The sequence below is a fragment of the Dermacentor andersoni genome, chromosome 2 (genome assembly GCF_023375885.2).
Source record: "Dermacentor andersoni chromosome 2, qqDerAnde1_hic_scaffold, whole genome shotgun sequence".
NCBI classification, from domain to species: Eukaryota; Metazoa; Arthropoda; class Arachnida; order Ixodida; family Ixodidae; genus Dermacentor; species Dermacentor andersoni.
The window spans coordinates 194246225-194255829 of record NC_092815.1 but is presented as its reverse complement, the minus strand read 5'-3'; positions in this window follow the sequence as shown (position 1 = coordinate 194255829).

The following is a 9605-nucleotide window of genomic DNA, read 5'->3' as shown; positions in this document are numbered from 1 at the left end:
ATCAGCTACATCTGCCGTACGCTGCACTGATTGGTCCACATTCTCTACATGTATCGAAGAGTATTGCGGAGACATCACTTCACCATCTGATATAGAAGACATTATTGTATCGTCAGTGCAGAAGACAACTAAGTTTATCAGTGCACCTACATCCAGAACGGCGATTGATATTGAACATGAACGGCTCCGCACGATCCGTCGTAGAGCGGAAAGGAAGGTTAGGCGAACTCAATCGTCATTATACCTTGTTTTATGTCGACGAGCTCAACGAAAAATACGGCACCTTCAAAAAATGGGAAAACAACGGTGGAAAACCTTCTGTTCGTCTCTGCTTCCTCGAAAGCCACTTTCTAGGATCTGGCAGATAGTACGAAGCCTTCGTGCCCCTCCTCAGCAAAAACATCCTTTCCGTGCTCTAGCACTTCACCGATCTCTGACGGAAGTGCAGGTTGCCGAAGACTTCTGTACGAGAGTCACCCGTGCCGATATTTCAACATGTCCATCATTGGATGGACCCGTGCCACCTCCTAAAGATGCTCGTCTTGACCTTCGTTTCATGATGCCGGGATTGGATGCTGCACTTGCTCCTTCGAGACGATCTTCTGCAACTGGACCTGACGGTATTTATACTGCTCTGTGAAACCTTGGTGTGGAAGGTCAGAAAGTCTTGCTGTCGTACTATAGCGCTACGTGGTCATCCAGTACAGTCCCGAAGCAGTGGAAAACCAGCCGATTGGGTGCCCTCCTAAAGCCAGGAAAATCGCCTTACGAAATGTCATCGTACCGGCCAGTACCTTTAGCTAGCTGTGTCGGCAAGGTGATGGAATGGATGATGCTCACTAGATTAGAATGGTTCATGGAAATGAATAAGCTTTATCCTGAAATGATGACCGGGTTTAGACGAGGAAGGTCTGCAATAAATGCGGTCATTGATCCCGTGTCCACGATCGAACACGAAAAAAAGTGACACCGACTTGTAGGAGTTTTGTTAGACATAAAAGGAGCCTATGACAATGGACTGCACGAAGCCATTCTTGATGCCCTCAGTAATTTGGGCATCGGCGGCAGTCTCTACATGCGGATTGAAAATTACCTAGACGGTCGCACAGTCTTTAAGTCCACGATTGATGGCAAAAAGAGAAGACACGTTGTGGTCCGTGGAGTGCCTCAAGGAGGTGTGCTCAGCCCGACTCTTTTCAATGTTGCCCTTATTGGCCTTGCGGAATGAATTACTGATACAGTACGCATTAGTACCTACGCAGATGACATATGTCCATGGGCGTCCGCAGTCACGCGACCTCAAATTCATGCAAAATTGCAGCGAGCTGTTTGTTTGACGTCTCAGTACCTGCAGTGCCAAGGACTGCAACTGGCCCCAGATAAGTGCACAGCGATAGCGTTCACACGGAAGCTTATGTGTTGGTATCCAATTGTGATCAATGACAATGTCATCCCATATGTGACCCACCACAGATACCTCGGCGTTGTCATTGACCACGGTGTTTCATGGCCGAAGCATGTGGCAATGTTAGAGAAAAAATTAAATGGGCTTGCTCAAGTTATTCGCTTTCTGGCCGGTATAAAGTGGTGTCCATCTGAGCATTCGCTACTCCGGCTGTGCTAGGCTCTCTACGTCGGCTACATTCGGTATAGCCTGCCAGTTTTATCAAATATGAGCCAGTCATGTTCGCGTGCGCTGGAAAGGCATCATCATCATCAGCCTGGTTACGCCCACTTCAGGGCAAATGCCTCTCTTATACTTCTCCAACTACACCGGTCATGTACTAATTGTGGCCAGGTTGTCCCTGCAAACTTCTTAATCTCATCCGCCCACCTAACTTTCTGCCGCCCCCTGCTGTGCTTCCCTTCCCTTGGAATCCAGTGCGTAACCCTTAATGACCATCGGTTATCTTCCCTCCTCCTTCCATGTCCTGCCCATGCCCCATTTCTTTTTCTTGATTTCAACTAAGATGTCATTAACTCACGTTTGTTCCCTCTCCCAATCTGATCTTTTCTTATCCCTTAACGTTACACCTATAATTCTTCTTTCCATAGCTCGTTGCGTCGTCCTCAATTTAAGTAGAACCCTTTTCGTAAGCCTCCAGGTTTCTGCCCCGTACACATTAAACATTTTAACACCCTTATGGGTGTTAAAAGGGGTGCTTTCAACATTTACACCCATGCCTACACCCTTTCAGCACCCTTCTCTGCCAAAACACCCTATCATAAGGGTATATACCACACATAAGGTGTGACATTGCTCGAAGAAGGGTGTTAAATCGATGACTGAAGGGTGTTGAACGCATTGATGCATAAATCTGGGTAACGTGTACACGTCCGCGCATTGAGCAATGTGTTTATGTATTGCATTTTAAATGTGAAAGCATTTTTTGTCCTTTCAGGTAGAAAAGCTGGCGTTCTCCGCAACAACAATGCATATGGGACGCTGCTCATGCCAATCTTGCCATTTCCCTTGAAAGCATTCAGAAAGCATTCAGATCCGCGCCGCCCGTTTTATTCTCTCAAATTATTCACGTCATTATACCGTCACGTCCATGAAGAGAACTCTAGGTATACCTGACCTTTAGTTGCGTGGCAAGTACTTTCGTCTCTGTCTTTTTCATAGAATATGCTACTTTAATCCTTCTCTTAAAGAAAATCTTTCCATCACACCAAGTTCTCGTCTCGCATCGACCATCAACACATAATTGATGCGCCATTCTTCCTTTTTGCCAAGAACAGCCACTGAATGGAATCGCCTTCCCGCCTCCACAGTCTCAATTTGTGACACCACTATTCAAGATCGCCGTTCAGTGTCTTACAGTTTGATTTTCTATTCTTGCCTTGCACTGCAAATATTGTATATTTTCACCTCTTCTTTCTGCTGTGCCTACTAGGCCTTGAAAGTATGTATAATAAATAAATAAACAAACAAATAATAAATAATATGTGACGTCATCACCGCCTTGTATGACGTCAGTAGTTATACAGAAGGTAGTAAATACAACAACGTTAATTATGAGCAATTATGGGTAATTAATGTGAAATAATGTGAATAAGGGTTGAATAAATTGGATTAAGGTTCGTACAAACTACAGCAAGGTGGATTACGGCAGATTAAGGTAGAATTGTGAAGGACACGTGACAATGTATGAAATAACGTATCACGGTCACGTGACAATTGCAAGTGTACATCCGTGAAGTCACTAAGTTTTCGCATTCCTAAGTGACTGTCGACTTTTTTCAAGAATTCTGATGTTACTGGCATGACGGCCACTCCAAAAATGTATGATCCAGAAGAAGTACGCCCTTAGCATGTCTGCCTGCATGTATGTGTGCTTCTTTGTGTGTATCAATGTGGGCGCGCGCGCTTTTGGGTCTGCGCTTTGAGAGTGCTTATATTTGTGTGTGCGTGCGAGTGCGTTTTGTGTGCGTGCGTATGTATTGCATAAGGTCGGTAGAGTTTTAATCGCAATAAAACTCTTCCAATTCGTTGCAGGGAGTGTTCCCGCCTGAAAGCCGAGTTTGGTTTCAAGCCACCTCAGCCTAAGCTTGATATCAGGTGCAGTCGTGTGTGGTTTAAAATATTGCCGATGGTACAGTGCATATTGCAGGTACGACTGCTGATCCAAAGTGCACGCTTGCATTTTCTTGATGGCCTTTCATAATCAGGATTTTCTGTATGCAAGAATATTCACGGAATGGAGCACTGCAGCATCATATTCTTCCTTGTGCATTCAGTGATAATTTCGTATATTCCTGCTACCAATTTATTTGCAGGAATGGAATATTTCTATACTGTCTGAAACAAGCTTGTTATTTGCTCATTGCATTACACTCTTCTACCTTTAATTTATTCCCATATAAATCTCAGAACCTTAAACGTTGAGCTGTTTTTGTTTTGAATACAATATCAAAATCAAAATGCGCCGGATTGCTATCTAGAGTGCAAGGGACTTGAAAAAATTACAGGAAATCAGGACCTTTTGTGGGCTTTAAAAAACGTTTCAGCAGGCAATGCACCTATTGCGCTGAGCTAGCTGCTCATTAAATATGCAAGCATATTTCATGTCACACAGTTTTGCACTAAATAGCAGGCTGTCCTAGCATTGTCTCTAAGCACAACCTTTCCTCATTTGCATCATGAAAATCTGTCTCGTGCTTAATTTGGGACAAGTATTGAAAAATGAATGTTTCATCGTTTTGAAACCACGAAGTATTGGTTGGGGCTAGACAGTTTTCGGACAACTTGACCATGTTGAACCTAGGCATTACTAGATGAGAGAAAAAAGCATGCACAGGAGCTCTCATTCAATCAAGTGGAATGCATGTACTTAAGCGAGAGAGGGCGGGTAGTCAAATTACCACCATTGCGACTCATGCGGGTAGTATCAACACAGGATGAGAAATGGTTGTGGCTCTGCGGTTCGTTGAATATATGAACAGTTATATACAATACCCCCCCCCCTCCTGTGAGGGGTAGCTGCGCAATATATTTCGGTCGGAAAAGATGATTGTTTTAGGAGACAAGAAATTTCAGGCTATAATTAAAAGGCTACAGAAATAAGGACCATGTAAATAGTCGCAGACCAACATAAACTGCGTAGGAGGGACGTCACAAGTTAGAGTGTGAAGTATAAATTGGAAGCATGAGGAAGGATCATAAGTTTAAATAAGGGAATACTACTTGTCAGTATATTGCCGAGCTAGCCCATTGAATGAAGGGGGCGTGCTCTAAGGAAAATAGTTGACAACACATGCTAAATTTTCCAGTAAAGTATGCCAAATTGCCAATTATTACTAAATTAGTAAATAAGACATACACAATAAATTTCAGGATACAGAAAGGGCCTAATAAACTGCATTTGAGATCGTAGGGCTGGATGCATGTATTGCAGGGCAAATGATAATGCCAGTGTGGTTTCCTCATTTTCATCTTGTGTGCACTCTCTGTAAAGCAGTACTCTGTTTTCTAGTGCAATGATGTTCTGTAAACGCAATTATTTTTTCATGTCTTGTGTATCTCAGTCTCAGTGCGCCATATCCCATAAGTTTGTCAGCTGCTGTGCTTACAAAGTGTAATGCACAGATATATTTCAGATTTCATAACGTCAATTTTTATGCTAAGGTCACATACACGCTCCTGGACAAATGTCTGCTGTTGAAGGATGTCGTTGGTAGTGTCTATAAATGTTATTCACTCTTATTTTCTATGGTGAAAAAGCTATTGTAAATTTATCTGCTTTTGCTGTTGTATGTGCCATGTTGTACTCACAATGAAATAGTGGTTTAGTGTTCACAGCAACATGTAATTCCTAAATTTGCGAAATAGAAATTTCTCTTACCTTTCACTTGTCTTGTCCAGTTACCTAAGTTGTGCAATGTGCCCGGTACCATAATTAAGATTGCTGCCTTATGAAATTTTTCGCAGTGTACATGTGTAATTGCACAAACTGAACTCTCATGATTCCCTTCTTATTTTGCTAATGCAGGATGCAAGATTGCAGCATAGCCATGTGCGGCATTTATTGGTCAAGATGCTCAGAGAATGGAGTCCCTGCACTTTGTGGTGAAACGTGAGCAGCATGTTTTTTCTTTTTGAAAGCTAAATGCCACTTGCTGCATAAATTGCATTTTTGCAGGTGAAATGTGTACCATATCTTTTCTAATTTTCAATCAATGAATATACACTGTTCGGTATATTTATACTGTTTGATACAACCATTTCATGCTGGCAAATGTTAGCAGTGTGATATTTAACTTGAACTTATGCATGACTGCCTGTGCCTGTGTTTTTATAACCAGAGTATGGCTGATTTAATAAACCAGATTGGCTCATTTGCATATTCATATGCTACAGCAAGCCTTTTGTGCTCAGCAAAATAGTTTAATCAACAGTGGTTTGTTTTTATCAGACCTCCATTAATACTGCATTTCGCACCCAAACAGTAGTAAATGTGGCATATTCAGTCTTTTGTTTTATAGTAAGAAAAGAATGCATTTTCAAACTACATATTGTATAACAGGCCAGTGCCTTGGGGTTACCAAACAGAAAATGAAAGAAACCGACTTTGTAATTAGAAAACCTGCTACGCAGCACTTTTAGCCAAGAGAACTCTCGTTTCACTAAAGAAAGAATACTATTTAGGCACTAGAAAATTCTACATATTTTTTGTGCTCAAGTAATCTTGTTCGAAAGAGAAAATGACCAATAATACTCTTGGCTTAAACCTTATTTAAAGCACGTCTATGCTTGGAAACTTCTTTCAATCTCAAAAATGTTGGCCAGTTATGCCTTACATCGACTTTCCAAACTTTTCATCATGCTTTGCCATGACATTGGTGCACAAAATAACAGGTGTGTTTCTTCTGTGTTTGCTCAGCATTACATTTCCTTCCCTAATTGACCTTTGCAATATCCTTTTTGAAGGCATCAAAACTTGAATTTAGAGTTCATTGGAGCTTTATAGTGAAAATTTATGACTTTATGTGGCCCAAAACACTGTGAGGCCAACTCAGGCTCTTTCAGTGCCGCTATACATAGTTTCTTCTCTATAATAAGAACAGATTTGATCAATACATATATTTTTAATTGTGTTTGTCGGAAATGTACATGTTTTTGTATGTAGCAATGTGTTTGGTGATTGTGCATGTTTAGATTTCATGTGATTTATGTATATATTGTACTCTGAATTGTAGCATGCAATAAATACATTTATATTTTTCGTGAAAATGCAGCATGTCTTACCAGTCTGTGTTGCATGTTATACGGATCTGGAAATCGTGATAACAGTTGGCGTTGATATAAATGCTCAATAGTGACAAATTTTTCTAGGCTGTATTTGTGCAGCGAAGACAGGTTTTGCAATATACACCATGAATTACTATGTAATGTGATCCACACGTATAGGTGTTGTGTATGCCCACCGAAGCTTCAAGGCCGGCTGTTGGACGGTGCGTTTCGTAGCCGAACTTGAACCTTCTGGCACACACGAGTTACGCGTGGATCGCTGTACATGGCAGCAATTGAAGTCGTGTACTGCCGAACCTACCTTCCATGCACGTCAGAAATAAAAGGGTGTACACCCTTCCAACACCCACGTAGATGGGTGTTAATGTGGGCTAGCACCCTTACACCCTTCCTCCAGGGTGCGATAATTGCACCCCAACTGTAGGGTGTAGGCAACAGCACCCTTAGGGTGTCCGTCTGGCGACAAACTGATTTACACCCTTAAGGGTGTTAAAATGTTTAGTGTGTACGTGAGTACTGGTAAGACACAGCTGTTATGCACTTTCCTCTTGAGGGATAATGACAACCTGCTGTTCATGATCTCAGAATGCCTGCCAAACGCTACCGAGCCCATTCTTATTCTTCTGATTATTTCAGTCTGATGATCCGGCTCTGCAGTCACTACCTGTCCTAAGTAGATGTATTCCCTTACCACTTCGAGTGCCTCGCTACCTATCGTAAACTGCTGTTCTGTTCCGAGACTGTTAAACACTACTTTAGTTTTCTGCAGATTAATTTTTAGACCCACCCTTCTGCTTTGCCTCTCCAGGTCAGTGAGAATGCATTGCAGTTGGTCCCCTGAGTTACTAAGCAAGGCAATATCATCAGCGAATCGCAAGTTACTAAGGTATTCTCCATTAACTCTTATCCCCAATTGTTCCCAATCCAGGTATCTGAATACCTCCTGTAAACACACTGTGAATAGCATTGGAGAGATCGTATCTCCCTGCCTGATGCCTTCCTTTATTGGGATTTTGTTGCTTTCTTTATGGAGGACTACGGTGGCAGTGGAGCCGCTATAGATATCTTTCAGTATTTTTACATACGGCTCGTGTACACCCTGATTCCGTAATGCCTCCATGACTGCTGAGGTTTCGACTGAATCAAACGCTTTCTCGTAATCAATGAAAGCTATATATAAGGGTTGGTTACATTCCGCACATTTCTCTATCACCAAATTGATAGTGTGAATATGGTCTATTGTTGGGTAGCCTTTACGGAATCCTGCCTGGTCCTTCGGTTGACAGTAATCTAAGGTGTTCCTGATTCTATTTGCAAATACCTTAGTAAATACTTTGTAGCCAACGGACGGTAAGCTGATCGGTCTATAATTTTTCAAGTCTTTGGCGTCCCCTTCCTTGTGGATTAGGATTATGTTAGCATTCTTCCAAGATTCCGGTACGCTCAAAGTCATGAGGCATTGCGTATACAGGGTGGCCAGCTTTTCTAGAACGATCTGCCCACCATCCTTCAGCAAATGTGCTGTTACCTGATCCTCCCCAGCTGCCTTCCCCCTTTGCATAGCTCCCAATGCTTTCTTTACTTCTTCCGGCGTTACTTGTGGGATTTCAAATTCCTCTAGACTATTCTCTCTTCCATTATCGCCGTGGGTTCCAGAGGTACTGTATAAATCTCTATAGAACTCCTCAGCCACTTAAACGATCTCATCCATATTAGTAATGACATTGCCGGCTTTGTCTCTTAACGCATACATCTGATTCTTGCCTATTCCTAGTTTCTTTTTCACTGCTTTTAGGCTTCCTCCGTTCCTGACAGCATGTTCAATTCTATCCATATTATACTTCCTTATGTCAGCTGTCTTGCGCTTGTTGATTAGCTTCGAAAGTTCTGCCAGTTCTATTCTAGCTGTAGGGTTAGAGGCTTTCATGCATTGGCGTTTCTTGATCAGATCTTTCGTCTCCTGCGATAGCTTACTGGCATCCTGTCTAACGGAGTCACCACCGACTCCTATTGCACATTGCTTAATGATGCCCATAAGATTGTCGTTCATATCTTCAACACTGAGGCCTTCTTCCTGAGTTAAGGCCTAATACCTGTTCTGTAGCTTGATCCGGAATTCCTCTATTTTCCCTCTTACCGCTAACTCATTGACCGGCTTCTTATGTACCAGTTTCTTCCATTTCCTCCTCAAGTCTAGGCTAGTTCGAGTTCTTACCATTCTATGGTCACTGCAGCGCACTTTGCTGAGCACGTCCACATCTTGTATGATGCCAGAGTTAGCGCACAGTATAAAGTCTATTTCATTTCTAGTCTCGCCATTCGGGCTCCTCCACGTCCAGTTTTGGCTATCCCGCTTGCGGAGGAAGGTATTGATTATACGCATATTATTCTTTTCTGCAAACTCTACTAATAACTCTCCCCTGCTGTTCCTAGAGCCTATGCCATATTCCCCCACTGACTTGTCTCCAGCCTGCCTCTTGCCTACCCTGACATTGTAGTCGCCCATCAGTATAGTGTATTTTCTTTTGACTTTACCCATCGCCGATTCCACGTCTTCATAGAAGCTTTCGACTTCCTGGTCATCATGACTGGATGTTGGGGCGTAGACCTGAACGACCTTCAATTCGTACTTCTTATTAAGTTTCACAAGACCTGCCACCCTCTCGTTAATGCTACAGAATTCCTCTATGTTAACATCTATGTCCTTATTAATCAGGAATCCGACTCCTAGTTCTCGTCTGTCCGCTAAGCCCCGGTAGCACAGGACGTGCCCGCTTTTTAGCACCGTATATGCTTCTCTCGTCCTCCTAACTTCATTGAGCCCTATTATATCCCATTTGCTGCCCTCTAATTC